We start from the raw sequence: 19,537 nt of genomic DNA on the forward strand, positions 1-19,537 counted from the left end.
AGAGGAACTACATCTAGTTCTACTTCATCAATAACTTTTACACTAATAGAAAATCTAGTTTTGCATTGTTTCATTACCTTTATCTTTGCATCCTTGTTTACCCATCCTAGTGAATTTGAGCTTGGATGATCACAAACTTCCAATCCCAATTTGTTGACCAACTATGTTGCAATGAGATCCACCTGCAATCTTGAGTTAAACAAAGCACCAACCTTTATCTTTTTAACATATATCTTTATATGGAAGAGCCTGGCCTTTTCGTTATCTTCCTATTACTGAAGACTACTCAAATTCACTTCCTTTTGCACTAATGTACAAACAATCTTTTCATCCACGTCCACGCTGCTTTCAACCTAGTTGCTCAAATCAATGACCATGAGATTCTTATTCTTATTATCTTTCTTTTTATTCTCCAAGTTAAGCTTTGGATACAACTTCCATCACTTCTCTTATGTATGACCATCAATGTTACAGTGATTGCAATGGTCGCTGAGATATTTGCACTGGTGTGTTGTGGCCATCATCTTGTTATCTTTCCCTCTTTCCACTTATTTTTCCCCTCTTTAGAAGCATCATGTTTCTCCTTCTTCTTCAATCCACTTGATTACCCTTTCTTCAGGCCTATGTTCTCTAAGTATTGTACCTATACACAAGCCTCATCCACAAATCTGGGCTTGAACACCATCACTTGCTTTCGTAGATGGCTGTGTAGATCCCCCAAATAATTGAGGTGTACATTTAGGTTCTTTAGGATGATACCCAAGTTTATGGTCATCTTTCTAAGTTTTGTGATATATTCCTATACACTCTACCCATGGTTCTGCCTGAAATAGTACCACCAAATCCAGTGGTCCTCTACATACCTGATAGGGTAAGATTGCAATTTTATGGGAGTTTTTAAATTTCTCTCACTTAGTCATTAGAGGATCTCCCTCCAACCTCAAGGTCTCTATGTGGCTTTCCCGCCAGGTCATGGCATGGCCCTCTAATTTCAGTCGCGCAAATGAAACCTTTTGTTTTTCCTCTATATGATGAGCACTGAAATAAACTTCTACTTGTTGCAATTAGTGATTTAGCTTCAAAGCGTCGATCTCATCTTGATACAGCTTGATATCGACCTTCGCTTCCATTTTGAACAGGGACTGTGAAAGGTTCACAACACTCGAAATGGGTTGATATTTTCAGGTTCTTTCTTCGATTTGTTCTTTGTTTCTTCGTGATCAACTGATCTCCCCTTGATTCGAACCTCTATAATAGAACCCTCATCTTCTCCAAACATCTCGAGCTTATTGATCAAGGTCGCCATGAAGAGATTCACATCACTGTTTATATCTGCAACTTGTGCTTCCAGCGGCAAAAACCTCTCCTCTACAGGATCACGAGGATTATTCACAGATTCGTCAACCATGGCTGAGGTTTTACGACCTTTGGTTTAGCCGATCTAGATCCCCTGCAAATCTCCACAATATACCTAAAGAAACCACAATATAATTCAAAATCCTAAATATACACTTTGAGGGTTTATTTCTCTTTAGATTTATGGATCTGCGAATTATTGTTTATTGCATATGCATGCAAATTATAACTATGCAGAAAATAGAGAACAATGAAATAAAAACTCACAAACCACGATTGACAAAAGATATAACCTAGAAAACCCTTTCGAGAGAAAACCTAGCTGGAAGATGAAGCCACTCTACTCTCTTTCTCTGAATAGAAAATTGTTATGGGTACAAAGAAGCAAGGCTTGTGGCCCATGGGAATTTGTGGCCCATGGGCTACTACAAGGCACAAATCCTCTATGTGCTTTCCCCCTATCCCTCTTGGCTACTCGTATATGGAACAAATGCACTCGAAAATAATAAAACCCCTTTTTCCTTTTAGTGGCCCGGTTATAACATAGTCTAATAGCCTACTAGTGATTAGGTTTGGCTCCTTCAACTCTTAACTAGAGTTACATCATGGACTCTTCTAGAGTCTTCTTCATCATGATCACGTGGCTAGCCTATTTTTCATATGTAATGGGAGTTTTCGTGGCATCCTCTCGAATTATGGTGGTCATAATAGGAATGTCAACTCCCGAGTAGCATAACTTTTGCATATGGACTCCAATTGAAATGATTATTGCACCGTTGGAAAAGTCTGTGTGCGTATAATATGATAAAAATGTGTGGCGCTAAAGAAACAAAACTTTACCCCCAAAAAAGGTTGTTTGATGCCTCAAAATGCCCCTGGAAGGTTTCAAACCTCAATCTACCAAATTGGATACCGCCGATAAAAATGGTCCTGTGAGCTGATTCTTCCACTTTTTCCACTCTGAAAGCATCGAGATGGATGACAAACAATATAATGATCCAATCCAAAGCATAAATTCAATTGGACGCCCTACGATGTGTAGGGACTATGTTGAAAAATGTGTAACTAGGTTCAGTCTTCATAAATATGAAATGTATTCTTGTAAATTATAAAATGAAAAGAAATTATTATTATTATTGGAGCATGGGTTTCATGCTCAAGTTCTTTTATTTTATAGGTCAAGCACCCATTGAGTGCTTATAGGGTTTGTCTTAGGTCTAAGAGTCATTGTCATATATTGAAGGCTCCAATGGGCAAATTGTATCTTGTAAAGAAAAATGATTTGTCTTTAAAGTGTCGAAATACCCTCCAAGATCAAGTCGGCCTAATTTAAGAGCCACGTCTACCCCTTGAAGAGGCCTATATAAAGAGAGGAACTCGTCCTCCAAAGAAGCACTCACTCATCTCTCATTCTATACGAAGAAGAGGACGAAGAAAAGGTCGAAGAAAGTCAAAGTGTTTGGGCTAGTTCTCTCTTCCACGTGCTAGACGAAGTTAGGGTTCTGCGCAAGGGTTACATCTAGTTCGACCTTGGAAGGAAGAGAGGAAAGAAGGCAAGTAAAGGTCACTAATGGTATCTCTCTAGCCATAAGTCACAAGGAAAGGCAAGTGAAGGGAAGAAGAAGGCTCTAAGAAGAAGATCGAAGTTTTCAAGTGTGGCAACAGCAATTGCTGGGCAAACAAAATTTCGGATCTGCATTAGGAGGTCGAAGTTTTTGCATCAGGAGGTCGAGTTGGTGGCTAATCTGTTGGAAAATCAAAAGGGCGGTAAATATTTTCTTGATCTTGATAATTACTTGTGATGTTTCTTATTATTATGATTCTTTATATCTTCTTTTTTTAGTTCATCAAGAAATTACCAAAAGCAGCAGTACATAAAACAATGGACATAAAATGTAGGCGCATGCTAGGGAAAAACCCCCCTCGAGGGGAAAACCCAGTCAAAGTAATTCTTCTTTTCAATAGTATTCTTTGAGACTCTTCACCCTAGACCACGACCAGACCTTCCCTCCACACCAAGTCAGCCTCCAAAAGTTCCACCTCTTCCCAACAACTTTGACTATGCAGCAACTTACGACAATTGGCAGCTTCCAGCAGTAGTCCAACTTGGAAGACTTTGATCTCCCAATCCAAAGCACGAAACAGAGGGAGACCACCACCAAAATTTCAATTTTCCTTGTCTCCTTAGACTCCCCCAAACTCGCATTTACTTCGGCTTCCCGCAACAAACTTCGTACTTTTTCCCATCTACAAGAGAACTTCGCACTTTTGCCCAGCAACAAGAGAGTTCGAACTTGATGAAAGTGAGATGCTCCAAATGAATTCGATGTGCTTCCTTTTATAGGCTTCGTGTGGGATCAAATGGGTCCTTAGGCCGACTTGATCTTCTCTTAGGCCGACATGGTGTGGAGGTTACACAATTCATATTTGAATCAATACTTAACCTATTTTACATGATTCAAAAGTCCAAGAAGGGTCTCTTTAAATGTACAATAATTCTATAGGCTCAGAATAAATCCTAGAAGTCCTCAATGGGGACTTTGACCTAAAACATGTTGACCCAAACATAAAACCCATGCTTTAATAAGTCACAATGATAATAATTATTATTAGTTTCTTTATTCTTTTGACAAGTACATTACATAATGACTCAAGTACGTTATTAAAGACCGAACATAGTTACATTTTCCAACACTCCCTCTTAACTAGGGAGGTATTCATAAAGTACATATACAATGGAATATCTCAAACTATATGAACCATGAAGAACATTAGGCACTGCAATGTCATGGACTAGATTCCTAACGAGGGCAATCTATCCAAACAGTCACTCAATAGTTTAGGCACCGCAATGCCATGGACTAGATTCCTGACCAAGGCAATCTATCCAGGTGGGACTAAGATGGACTCAAGCTTTCATCCCCTCTAGGTACCATCAAACTTACTTGCTAACCACCAACCCAAAAATCCAGGTGTGTTTCCAAAACAAAGCTCAATGATCAACACGACCTTTCCAACTTCTAGACATCAACACAACGTGTTGACTAGATGTCCTCCGAGGCAATGTTTCACTCGCAAAGCCTCGACATCCCTTTGATCCAGCAGATCAAGAATGACCAATCTCTCTCAATCAAACTGATTGGTAACCAGCATGCTTTCCTTCGAGAGATTCCCCTGTACAAACACAACCCCAATCAATAATATACTTTCACATGTACATAATCAAATACAAACCTTCGAGGTCTTATAGACAAATTGATGTTGCTTCTCAACTTTCCATAGTAGGACTATCAACCGAATCTTTGACAGAAGATTCTTCAATCATACATTATTCTTCCTACTTCATATGCAACAACATATCCTTCAATCGGATTCTTCTTTCCTTTTATCAGCAGTGCCTCAAAATGCATTCTCCAATTTCCTTCTCCTACTTATGGCCCTCACTAAAATTTACAACTATTAGTCCTGGTCTAGTGCATGACAAATGAAGCAGAGAATCATATCTATCACTCCCTCCTAAATAGAGAGGATCTAATCATTCCTGTACAAGGAATATTCTCAACCATCCTCTTATCCTAGGGAGATTCCTTCCATTTGAGGTTCCTCTTAACCTAGGGAGTTCTACTTCTTCTTTTCTTCATCGGAGAATATTTTGTGGCTTCCAACCATTTCATCAGAGTTATTATCATCCTCATCATGCTTGTCACATCGAGAATCTTCGCCAAGTTGAAGATTGTGTATCAGCATAACTTGCTTCTCACATCAAGCATCTTCACCAAGTTGAAGATTGTGCACCTACATAGCGTGCTTGTCACATCGAGCATCTTCACCAAGTTGAAGATTGTGTACCTACAAAATTTCAATAGCAAGTACAACCAAATCTACAGAAGCATGAAGATAGCCATATCAGAATCACGGAAGCATTTCATCTTTATACAAATCAAATACCTAGACTTTTAAACAAGAGACATATACTCTTCAACATCTTGCTAGGGACTTTGTTATACACCCTAGACTCCTTCATAAGAACATTTATTCCTTCTAGGGTTTCAATGTGTCTTCCAAAGGTACGACATACCTTACTACAACATATAGAAAACCCTAGAAACAATTCAAACAAATATAGATCTATAAAGTATCTAACAATCTTTCAGAATACATATGTTAGATCTCTCACTAGGGATTCATACAAGTCCTAGATTTCATACAAACAAATCAATCAAAGTCAATCACAGCTTAGTCATTAACCTGACTAGCATCCACTAGGGTTAGTTCCAACCCCTTGATTTTCAATCAACCATTAATCAGTCACTAACATGACTAGCCACCACTAGGGTTAGTTGCAAACCCTAGATTTCCGTTCAATCATCAATCTCAACCAAACTTTCAACAAATCTCGAATTATCATATTGTCAACATTCATCAAAGATTTCTACTTCAACTAATGTTCAACTCCAAAACCCTAGAATTCCATTTTTCACTTATACAAACCTCAAATCATCATATTCCGGAGATTTTACTTTGACTAAGGTTTAATTCCAAAACCTTAGAATTCCATTTTCACAATATCAACATTCTTACATGCATAGATCTCGGATTGTTACATTTCCCACTAGACAATGTTACTACTAGGATTTAACTGCAAAACCCTAGAATTTCATTTTCAACAATCATCTAATAGATTTCACATACTAGACAATTTTAACTTCACAAGAGTTTAGCTATAACACCCTAGTTTTCTAGATATCATCATCCTAGAATCTCGTACAAGGACTTCCATTACCTAAGACTCATGACCATCAATGACTAGGTCAACGCACATATCTAGGAATTCATAACCATACATAAGCATATCATATGTCCAATAACATAAATACATTTGACCTAGACCAACCTAGGACTTCAACCAAAAAGATATATATATATATATGCCTAGATTTTATCATCATGAAAAATACATTTCATATCATGTGTTAGTCAAACCCAACTTCACAACAATATCAAATAAGAGTTAGACACATAATCATTTTGATTACACTAGGGTTTGATCAGACAAACACACACATACCAAAGAAAACATTTCTAAGACAATGTAAGGGTCTTGCTCACACATTCCACCAAACCCCAATGAGCTAGGGTTCCAATGTAGAAACATAGCAAACCCTACATTACCAAAACTTCAAAGGTTCCGGGATTTTAGACCTTATCACTCAACCCTAACAAGTTAGGATTTCCTGATCATACCAAAATCCCAAACATGACATCATCAATAAAACTTCAACTAGCATTTCACAATATCCCTAAGCAATTTAGGGTTTCAGACATTCACAATAGCATACCCTTCGGTTAGGGTTTTCCAAAACCTGTCTAGGGTTCTACATAGTCTATCAAGTATATGAGTGGGGTGGGTAGATTTATCAAGAGATGAATCACCCAAACAAGAATCACTAAGATTCAATACAGCTAGTCATAACAGAGTTAGTAATAGATCATCAAATGAATAATCCTTTCAATCAATGTATTTCAAAGCATACCTTTGTTTCTTGACTAACCTTGTCTTGAGAGATCCTCTTTCTTGCAGATGTTTTCCCTAGTCTTGAGAGATCCTCCTTCTTGTAGATGTTTTCCCTAATCAAGACAATAGACAGAGAAAGGTGATTAGTATTCAATATAATAAAAAATAATGAGTATATAAACCCAAAACTGAAAAGACATGAAATGTTTATCTTCACAAAGAGGGTTGCCATAGTATCTTCTTTAGTCATCTTCATAGTCCTCAACACATTCTTCAAACTTGCTACTTGACCAATGTTCTTAATAGTTAACAGCTTCGACAAAGCTTCATTCATCTCCTAAGCATGATCGATGTTAGCCATGAATGGGACAAGATTGTCCTTTTATCCTTTCTACCATCAAAGTCATGGCCACCAATTCTAAATCCCTGAATTTCGCTTTGTCAGCATCTCCGGCTTCTTCTGTAGGCTTCTTTGCATTTCCTTGTACCAAATCCAACACCTTGTTCTTCTCGAGGATTAGGTCAATCCTCTTCTTCCAAGATCTGAAGTTAGATGCTCCTTCAAGTTTATTCTCACCCTTGATTGAGTTAGACATCTTCCTTGAATATAATAGACTCTTTTCCTGAGATAGCTTATGAATGGATCTGCCTTTTTCTTCTTTCTTCACCAAACTCTGATACCATGTTGGAAAATCAAAAAGGCCGTAAAGATTTTCTTGATCTTGATAATTACTTGTGATGTTTCCTATTATTATGATTCTTTATATCTTCTTTCTTTAGTTCATCAAGCAATTACCAAAAGCAACAGTACATAAAACAATGGACAGAAGATGTAGGCACATGCCAAAGCAAAACCCCGCTCGAGGGGAAAACCCAGTCAAAGTAATTCTTCCTATCAATAATATTCTGAGACTCTTCACCCTAGACCAAGATCAGACCTTCCCTCCACACCAAGTCAGCCTCCAGAAATTCGACCTCTTCCCAGCAACTTCGACTATGCAACAACTTACGGCAACTGGCAGCTTCCGACAATAGTCCAACTTGGAAGACTTCGATCTGCCAATCGAAAGCACGAAACAGAGAAAGACCACCACCAAAATTTCGATTTTCATTATATCCTTAGACTCTTACAAAATCGCATTTACTTCGACTTCCCGACAACTGACTTCGCACCTTTTCCCAACAACAAGAGAACTTCGCACTTCTGCCCAGCAACAAGAGAGTTCGAACTTGATGAGAGAGAGATGTTCCAAATGAATTCGATGTGCTTCCTTTTATAGGCTTCTTGTGGGGTCAAATGGGTCCTTACGCTGACTTGATCTTCTCTTAGGCCGACATGGCGTGGAGGTTACATAATTCATATTTGACTCAATACTTAACCTTGTTTACATGATTCAAAAGCCCAAAAAGGGTCTCTTAAATGTACAATAATTCTATAGACTTAGAATAAACGCTAGAAGTCCTCAATGGGGACTTTGACCTAAAACATGGTGACCCAAGCATGAAACCCATGCTTTAATAAGTCACAATAATAATAACAATAAATATTTTCTTTATTCTTTTGACAAGTACATTACATAATGACTCAAGTACATTATTGAATACAGAACATAGTTACATTTTCCAACATGATCTTGATCTTGGAGGGTATTGGTCTAAGTCACAAGGTCTTGGTATTCGTCAATTGAAGGATCTATAAGAAGAGAAGAGATTTAAGGGTTTTCCCCTCAAGAGGAGGGGTTTTGGCCCTAGCTTGCAGTCTATATATTATGTCACTGTTCTTATTGTTTTGATAGTTGTTTGATGTATCTCACCTTATAATAATAAATAACTAAGCTAATAAGGAAAAAGGTAACACAAACAATTATCAAGTTCAAGAAAATTAACATATTCATTGCCCTATTGAATTCTCAACATGGTATCAGAGCTAAGGTTAGCAAAGGGCATCATGAAGATCTCCTCTACAATGAAGAAGTTCATCAAGAAGTGTTCCAAGATAGCAAGCCATCTCAAGGAAGGTATCAAGAAAGCATGGAGTCTCTTATTTTCTTCAAAGAATGTATCAATCAAGGAAAAGGATGGAGGTCTCTTGGCTCATTGGCTCACTAATGTACTTGGTGAATACTCAACTAGACATATGCTTTGCAGTAAATGTTCTCAGTCAATTCCAAGTGGAGTCAAAGCATGATCATTGGATAGCAGCAAAACATATTCTGAGATATCTGCAAAGAACCATCCACTATTGTTTGAAGTACGATAAAAGGAATGATGTACAAATAATTGGATATACAGATTCTAGCTGGGGAGGCAGTGAGCAAGATGGAAGGAGCAATACAGGAGGATGTTTCAGTTTGGGATCCTCCATGGTCTCATGGATGATCAGAAAGCAAGATATAGTTGCATTGAGTAGTGTTGAAGTTGAGTATGTTGCAGCCTGTGAAGTAAGCAGAGAAGCAGTATGGTTGAGGAAGTTGTTATCCGACCTATTTGAAGGATCAATGAACCCTACAACAATACTTTGTGATAACATCAATTGTATACGTGTTAATTTTAGGTATGTTCTATGCTAATAGCAAATTTACTTTTTTTTTCATATTAGCTCAATACCAATTCCAGATTAGCAATCACATTTAGCATGATAGTAAAATGCAGATAGAACATAAACATAAATCACAGAAGACAAGCCAAGACAAGAGGACACAAGATGTGGCGCTAGCCAGGGACAAACCCCAATGTGGGGAACCCTTGATCAATTATTCTTATGTTCTTCAATAGTTCAGCAGAGAGAGAGAGAAATAGTACATATACATCAGAAGTCAACACTTTGACTTATCAAAATAAGAGCAGAGATCTTCTCTAAGAAGATGGCACATGAGGCAACTCATCTGAACTCAGGTGAAGGCATACTGCTGATCCTCAAAGGTGACTCCATCACCATGTTGCACCCTTTACTGTGTTGCACCTCATCATCATGTTGCACCCGTCACTGTTTTGCACCCAATCACTGAGCTTCTCTCATCACTAAGTTGCACTCACTGTTGCGCCCATCATGCTACATCCATGATTGCATCCAATTTGTTGCAACCATTTACACTCACCAGTCTTAGCTGCTTTCTATGGCTTACAGCCTAGCAGAGCAGCTAGACTCCTTCAACAGGTCCAAAGTGTAGTCTCCTAACAGTCACAAAATCTGCCCAGATTTGTCTGTAATTTTCCTCTAAGGGAAGGTTGTCTCCTTTAGTCTATGCCTTCCACAAGATCGTTCTTTACTTGTCATCATAGGTTATGGCATCATGGCACTGTTACTTCATACAGTCATAAACCCAAATACCACTGTAGTAAGAACATTAACTAGGATCTCTAATCAATCATCGTTGAATCTTTGTCCATTCACTACAACATGTATATATCTGACATGCCATACATCAAAATGAATATATCACTATCATATGTTCACAAGATTATACCGCTATGTTGTACTGTCATTAGCACATGAGTTACTATCATACAACACAGTCATAACCTTATACTGAAGATAGTTTCCCACACATGGTAATTTCTTTACTTGACACTCCATTGACCAAGGGCTCTCTGTACTAGCCCAACACAAACTATCCATCCAGAACTTAGATTAGGGCTCTGACCTTGCACTCCTTCCTATGCAATCCGTTGTCCCAAAACAGTGCTAAACACATGACTAGGCTTCCTCTATACATCGTATAGGAGCCTTCTTCAACAACGAATGTAACACAGCATCTAGTCCTTTTGTTGCAGAGTAAGGCCTGCAGTTAGGGCACACCTGGACAGTGACTAGGGCACAAACTGAACTGCGGATTTAGTCTCATACATCAATGTTTAGGGCCTATCTTCCACATCTAATTAGGCCTCATCCTTGGCTGCAGCTAGGGCACATTGAGGCCTCCTTTATACATCATTCATCTGCGCCTATAAGGATGCATTAGTCCTTCTATTCTCTACGACTAGGTGTCTTTTCCTAGGACAACGTTTAGGGATTTGAAGGATAGTTGCTTAGGGTCTCTTCTAGACCTACATTTAGGGCAGTTAGGACTTCTCCTTGTTGCGCTATAGAAGACTCCTCCATGATTGCGTTTTAGGCCATCATCTCCATTATTGTGTTTTAGGGCATCATCTCCATTAGGGCAACATTGTCTTCTTAGGATCTCTCCTCCCACCAAAACCCAAGACAAGTGGAGAGGAAGAAATCACAAGAAGTGCGTGTCCAAATGGCCTTCAAGGCACCTCTATTTATACTAAAACGTTGAGCACAAGTGAGGGCAATTTGGTTGTTGGCCGACCTTGACAAATTGTCCCATAACACAAATAAATTCATATCTCCATGAATACTTATCGGAATCGGATGATCTTTAGATCAATCCTACACCTCTCTAAGAGAGGAATCCAAGAAAAATATCAGCTGCCATAAATAAGATGACCCACATGGAGTTTGAACCTAGTTGCCAATTTTAACACTCCCTCTCAACTAGGGAGAACTCCATCCGCTGATCCATCTCCCGAACTATACTATCTCTGCCATCAGTGCCATGCACTACTCTGCTCTACTAAACTATGAAGAAGAAGAAATGATCGAGAATGTATCATACCATCCTCTACTGACCCGAAGTCGGTCCCAAATAAAAGACAGTGCCCAATAGCGCTTTTACTGACCGGAAGTCAATCCCAATGAAGAGAGTGTTTCATACCACTCTTACTAATCCCAAATCAGTTCCAAAAGAGAGTGAGTTATATCACTCTTACTAACCCGAAGTCAGTGCCAAAAGAGAGTGTCTCAAACCACTCATACTGACCCGAAATCAGTTTCATTGATCCCAAACCAATATCATCCTAGCATAGGGAGTACGATAGTAACACGATGCGTCCATCGATACTACTATGGTCCTTATCCTCATTTCCCTGCTCATTGCCCAGATGAGAGGTACTTCCCATGAGTCTCAGACTGCATGGGTAGGATGTCTCGGCAAGAGAAGGATGAACCACTCATCCTACCTACATGTCGCAAGGGGTATCCAAAGGGAAGGTTGAGCCCCTCACCCTGTACACAACAAATCACTAGGGGAAGGCTAAACTACTCACCCTATGATTGTGTCCTAGCAGGAGAAGGATGAACCACTCATCTTGCCTACAAAGCAAACCACTAGAGGAAGACTTGAACCACTCACCCTATGGTTTCTCATCGCTCCAAGATGTACCCCCAAGCCCCCCAGAGCTCCCAGAGCTCAATGTCCATGTTATACAGGACCTTCAGGAGAGAACCTCTTCACGACTCCTAGTCGTTCTTAGAAAGTCAAGAATTTGACCTTTCCCAGGGGCTTCACAGAATGTTGGCGACTTGCACATCAGTCCCAATGCGATGGAGCCTTCTTGCTCCTCAATGTACCATATCCCAGATAAAGTGGTACCTGATGTCTATATGCTTGGAACGATCATAGAATACAGGATTCCTGAACAATCGAATCACCCTCTAGTTGTCATAGGAGATCACGGTGGTATCCATCATGTGTCCAAATAGCTCACTGAAGAGCTTCCTCAACCAGTGAGCTTCACATGAGGTCATACTCGTAGCTATGTATTCGGTCTCAGTGGTGCTCAAAGCAACAGACTTCTGCTTCCTGCTCATCCAGGATATCGTAGCAGAACTCAAAGAGAACCCAGAAGTGCTCCTGCGATCCTCCACACTACCTGCCCAATTAGCATTCGAATAATCATGCAACTTCGCATTTCCGACAGTGTATCTCAATCCATGAGGGATTGTGCCCCAAAGATATCTCAGAAGATTCTTGGCACCAATCTAATGAGGCTCATCCATATATGAGCTCAACATGCTAACTGCAAAACATATATCCAGACGGGAGTTCACCAAGAACATCAATGTTATTATGAGTTGACGAAACTCAGAGGCATTTCCCAAATCACGTCCGGCAGTACTACCGCATAACTTCTTAAAGTTAGACTTCATCGAGATAGTCACGAGCTTGCAGTTCACCATTCCAAATCCGGAATCCAACTCCCTCTTACTTTTGCAAATGAGAGGGTCTACACCTGTCAGAATGAGTTAGTCCTCGTAAGGTGCCAGTATAAGAAGTCTATCATGCACAACCTTCAAGCAATGGTTTGGATCGGCTTTACTCCTAGTGAATCTCAGCTTCATTAGACAACTATCAATCCTCTCATATCAAGCCTGGGGTGTTAGCTCTAAATCATAGAGAGCTTTCTTCAACCTGCATACATGAGATTCCTAATCATGAATCTCAAACCCCTCGGGTTGTTCCAAACTTGTGGACTTGCTACATGAGGGGAATGGTCCCCTTATAAGATCTTCCTTTGGTACATCTCGGACATGTGAATGCGGGCATCCTTGTCACCATCTGACTCACATCGGGTAGGGACCCATAATAAGCAGACCTTCGGTGCTATAGAAGAGATGTGTCAACTGACATGGTCCCCACTGGACTTCCTGCAACTTGATACAAATTGCCAACCCTGAACCCAAAAGGCATCTTGAAAAATTCCTTTTTCAAACACATACCTTTCCATCGATGAATGTCACCTTGAAACCTTTGATTTCCATTGCCGAAATGGACACCAGGTCCTTCTTGAGATTAGGTACATAAAGAACTTCTTGTTAATGAATCGTGCTACCCTTATTCAATTGAAGGGTAGCATTCCCTACACCCTTTCCGGGATAGGTGGCACTAACTCCAAGTATAATCTCCACGATCGTTTCCATCTCTACCAAATTAGAGAGAGCTTCCTTCTATCAGATGAAGTGCCTTGAAGCACTACAATCAATAAGCCAGATTCCCAAAGAGTCTAGAGGAGAAGTAGTGGAGAGGGCCAATATAAGATCACACTCCTTTATCTTATCATAAACAACATTTGATTCTTCATTCCTGGGATTCCATGCTTTCTTTGAAGAGTCGACTATTTCCATGATGACCTGCATTACCTGTCATACCTCTGATCATTGAAGATGTCCCTAGAATGAATGTTATTATCATCAAGTGATGTGTCCCTTCTATTCGGACAGTCCCTCGCATCATGGCCAAACTTATTGCAAGCAAGGCATCTACCTTTCCTTCCACCCATAGATTAGGACTTCCCATTCAAGTGATATTTAGGTAGGCCATCAGATGCTTCCGTTACACCACTCGAACAATATTCTCTACTTCGACTTCGCCCTCGATGAATTTGAAGTGGGATGAGGAACCCATTAAGCCTTTTGTCCTTTCTAACTGTCTTTGGTGATTGCTCTTTCACTCTTTCTTGGGCTTTGTCTTCGTCTCACCTCTGATACCATGTTAATTTTAGGTATGTTCTATGCTGATAGCAAATTTACTTCTTTTTTCATATTAGCTTAATATCAATTCTAGATTGGCAATCACATTTAGCATGATAGTAAAATGCAGATAAAACATAAACATAAATCGCAGAAGACGAGGACACAAGATGTGGCACCAGCCAGGGACAAACCCCAATGTGGGGAAACCCTTGATCAATTCTTCTTATGTTCTTCAATGGTTCAGCAGAGAGAGAGAGATAGTACATATACCTCAAAAGTCAACACTTTGACTTATCAAAATAATAGCAGAGATCTTCTCTAAGAAGATGGCACATGAGGCAGTTGATCTGAACTCAGGTGAAGGCAAATTGTTGATCCTCCAAGGCGACTCCATCGCCATGTTGCACCTCATCATCATGTTGCACCAGTCACTGTGTTGCACCCAATCACTGAGTTTCTCTCATCACTGAGCTGCACTCAATGCTGCGCCCATCATGTTGCATCCATCACTGCATCCAATTTGTTGCAACCATTTACACTCACCAGTGTTAGCTGCTTGCTATGGCATACAACCTAGCAGAGAAGCTAGAATCCTTCAATAGGTCCAAGTACAGTCTCCTAACAGTCACAAAATTTGCCCAGATTTGTCTGTAATTGTCCTCTAAGGGAAGGTTGTCTCCTTTAGTCTATGCCTTCCATAAGACCGTCCTTCACTTGTCATCACACAATATGGCATCATGGCATTGTTATTTCATACAGTCATAAACCCAAATACCACTGTAGTAAAAACATTATTAAACACTAGGATCTCTGATCAATCACCACTGAATCTTTGTCCATTCATTACAGCATGTATATATCTGACCTGCCATACATCGACTGAATATATCACTGATTCACTGTCATATGTTCACAAGATTTTACTACTATGCTTTGTTGTCTTTAGCACATGAGTTACTATCATACAACACAGTCATAACCTTACACTGAAGATAGTTTCCCACACATGGTAATTTCTTTACTTGACACTCCATTGACCAAGGGCTCTCTGTACTAGCCTAGCACAAACTGTCCATCCAGAACGTAGATTAGGGCCCTGACCTTGCACTCCTTCCTGTGCAATCCGTTGTCCCAAAACAGTGCTAGACACATGACTGGGTTTCCTCTATACAGCATATAGGAGCCTTCTTCAACAGCAGATGTAAGGCAGCATCTAGTCCTCCTTTTGCTGCAGAGTAAAGCCTGCGGTTAGGGCACATCTGGACAGTGACTAGGGCACAAACTGAACTGCGGATTTAGTCTCATACATTAATGTTTAGGGTCTGTCTTCCACATCTAATTAGGCCTCATCCTTGGCTGTGGCTAGGGCACGTTGAGGCCTCCTTTATACATCATTCATCTGCGTCTATAGGGCTGCATTAGTCCTTCTATTCTCTGCGGCTAGGTGTCTTTTCCTAGGACAGTGTTTAGGGCTTTTAAGGACAGTTGCTTAGGGTCTCTTCTAGACTTGCGTTTAGGGCAATTAGGACTTCTTGCTGCGCTATAGAAGACTCCTCCATGACTGCGTTTTAGGGCATCATTTCCATTAGGGCAACATTGTCTTCTTAGGATCTCTCCTCCCACCAAAACCCAAGACAAGTGGAGAAGAAGAGATCACAAGAAGTGTGTGTCCAAATGACCTTCAAGGCACCTCTATTTATACTAAAATGTTGAGCACAAGTGGGGGCTATTTGGTTGTTGGCCGACCTTGACGAATTGTCCCATAACACAAATAAATTCATATCTCCATGAATACTTATCAGAATCGGATGATCTTTAGATCAATCCTACACCTCTCGATAAGAGGAATCCAAGAAAAATATCAGCTGCCATAAATAAGATAACCCACATGGAGTTTAGCCCTAGTTGCCAATTTCAAAAATACATTTGTTTGAAAGTATTTCATGGAAAGACAAAGCATATAAACAAGTATCACTATATTCGAGAGTTAGAACAAAATGGTGTGCTACAACTACAGTATATCTCCACTGATGAGTAGGTAGTGACATATTGACAATCTCTTCTGAACAAGAAGCTTGTGTACTTGAGAGACAAGCTTGGCTTGGTTTATGTATCCTCCCTAATTGAGAGGGAGAGATAAACACTACATTCTTGTCTTCACTTGGAAAGAAAAAATGGAGGATTGGGTAACCATTTGGCATTCGATACGCTTTGAGAATGTGGTAGGGCATTCAAGACAAAAGTAGTTGTGGACCGATATTCTTTGAGGATTGGCTATCCAAAATAGGAATAGTCCAAAGAAGGTCATACCCGGTGAACACCAGGGTGGAGTATGTACCTTGAGAGACAATGATGATGGTGTCTATAATTGGTCTCACCAGCATTGTGCTCTGATCTTGTGGAGAGGTAGTGTTGTTAGTCAAGGGTTTGCTATGTGACAATGTTGGTTAACATGATGCTAGACAAATGGTTACTAATCCGACTCTTTTTATGAGATCTCTTCAGATTGAGAGTGACCATGCACCTCTTATGAATACCTCCCTAGTTAAGAGAGAGTGTTGAAAAATGTGTAACTAGGTTTTGTCTTCATAAGTATGAAATATATTCTTGTAAATTATAAATTAAAAGTAATTATTATTATTATTATTGGAGCATGGGTTTCATGCTCAAGTTCTTTTATTTTATAGGTCAAGCACCCATTGGGTGCTTCTAGGGTTTGTCCTAGGTCTAAGAGCCATTGTCATATATTGAAGACCCCAATGGGCACATTGTATCTTGTAAAGAAAATTTATTTTTGTCTTTAAGTGTCAAAATACCCTCCAAGATCAAATCGGCCTAGAAGCTGTCAATTCAGCTTAATTTAAGAGCCACGTCTACCCTTGAAGAGGCCTATATAAAGAGAAGAACGCGTCCTCCAAAGAAGCACTCACTTATATCTCATTCTATACGAAGAAGAGGTCGAAGAAAGTCGAAGTGTTTGGGCTAGTTCTCTCTCCCACGTGCTAGACGAGGCGAGGGTTTTTGCGCAAGGGTTACATCTAGTTCGATCTTGGAAGGAAGAGAGGAAAGAAGGCAAGCAAAGGTCACTAAGGGTATCTCTCTAGCCCCTAAGTCACAAGGGGAGGGAAGAAGATCAAAGTTTTCAAGTGTGGCAGCAGCAGTTGCCAGGCAAACAAAATTTCAGATCTGCAATAGGAGGTCGAAGTTTTTGCAACAGGAGGCCGAGTTGGTGGCTGATCTTGATCTTGGAGGGTATTGATCTAAGTCACAAGGTCTTGGTATTCGTCAATTGAAAGATCTATAAGAAGATAAGAGATTTAAGGGTCTTCCCCTCAAGAGGAGGGGTTTTGGCCCTGGCTTGCAGCCTATATACTGTGTCACTGTTCTTATTGTTCTTGTAGCTGTTTGATGTATCTCACATTATAATAACTAGCATTTGCACCTAATGTTGCAAAGAAAACGCCGTAAGGCATAGTGTGTGGAAGACTATTCAAATGTGAATGGGCTTTTATGGGCTTTTTTGAAAGCAAGGGTCGATGTATTTGAGTTTTAATTTGAGGAAGCCATGTCGAAAAGCGTATTTGGGGGTTGTATTTGGGGGTTAAAGTGGCTACGAAAAGGAATGCAAGTAGTCTTAAATGTCCATTGAACTTGTCTAGACCCCTCATATTTGGATTGAAATTGCGTAGTTGAAGGTGAAGGTAAAGGAATAAATTCACGCGAAACGCGAACAAGAACTGGGTTGGGTATCCATATCGATTTGAATAGGGTTATTTAAGAAATCATTAATCAAACAGGAAATTTAATTAATATGAAGACATATTGAAAACATGTATTATATTCATTGAAATAAATTGATTTTGTTAACAAAATATGTTAAAACCCATTGATAATGAATCAGTTGTGAAGACATAAACTATCAAAATGGTATTTGATCTTGAAACATCCTTTTTCAAGTTTCAAATGGAAAATAAAAATAGTGAATATAATATTCTAAAGAACTCTGTGCTTGTCATTCCATATTTGACATTGTATCAAAACTTGTTGGAGGCATCGAAGACCTGAAGTCATGATTGGCCAACCCAAGTATAAATGCCCCAAAACAACCCTGCCTACAAATGCCCTACTTACATTTTTGCGCTTGCCGAGTTTTTACCAAGCTTCTCCTAAGATGAGTCAAACTATCGACACTCTTCTGCCTCGTCAAGTCTTTCCTAAGCCAAGTCTACTAATCTAAGTCACATCACAAAGGACATTAAACACGTAGAACACGAAAAACAAGAGTCTAATACAAGATACTTTAACCCTAAAAACAAGACACTGTCGAATACAAAACACTTTAACCCTAAAACTAAACATCAAGTACATGTCAAGCGTCCTAGAATGTCAATGTCCCGGGGACTGGCCTATTTAGTTGCTAGTTGTTAACATTGCAGAGATCCATCTTAATCGTAGACTTATTAGCGGTTGAAATGGATCTCACTGCTTAAAAATTCAAAGTTAAAATAGCTTCATGTTAATTCAAATCTACATTTTATCCTTCACCTGCATAATAAGAAAGAACAAGAGACCGTAAGAACTCTTAAGAGTCACAAAACAACAATGCAAAATACTTTTAAAGTCGAACATATAGGACATTTCTACGGCATGTGTCCTAGAATGTCAATGTCCCGGGGACTATTGCCTATTTATTTACTGGTTGTTAACATTGCAGAGATCCATCTTAATCGTAGACTCATTAACCATTGAAATGGATCTCACTGCTTAAAAATTCAAAGTTAGGATAGCTTTATGTTAATTCATTTCTTCTTTTATGCACGTATCTTTCTGTTTTCCTCTTTCCCATCTTCTTCCTTTTTTTCCTTTTTTATTACATTACAAAACTGAAATCCATTTCCATTTTAGTTTATTATCATTACCCACACGCATTGCATGTGATATCACATCCATCCAACGGTGTAGAGTGCACCTCCAATATTACAAGTGAGATTCGGTGTAGAGTGCACCTACTATATTACATGTGATTCGGTGTAGAGTGCACCTAGCTTCTCTGGGAGCAAAAAGACTAGAAGGCCAACAGCTGATCTATATTGAATCTCTGTACAATAATAGCAACTCATTTTGTTTCCCAAAAAAGGGGCTTAAAATCATCCGCATCCGAGACAATCTAGACCTGACCTCAACTGCCGTCCTGGTCACAAAGGTCTTATGAACTTCCCATGTCTGGTAACCGAATCAATAAAAATTCAAACCCTGTACTAACCTCCAAACTGCAAAAACACAAATTTCATAATTTTATAGGAAATTTTCTATGAATTCGCAGCAGGAAGGCTAGATGTCTGCCAGGC

This window comes from Pinus tabuliformis, chromosome X (genome assembly GCF_031772625.1).
Source record: "Pinus tabuliformis cultivar Carrire ecotype Pingquan chromosome X, CPIR1, whole genome shotgun sequence".
In the NCBI taxonomy this organism is placed as follows: domain Eukaryota; kingdom Viridiplantae; phylum Streptophyta; class Pinopsida; order Pinales; family Pinaceae; genus Pinus; species Pinus tabuliformis.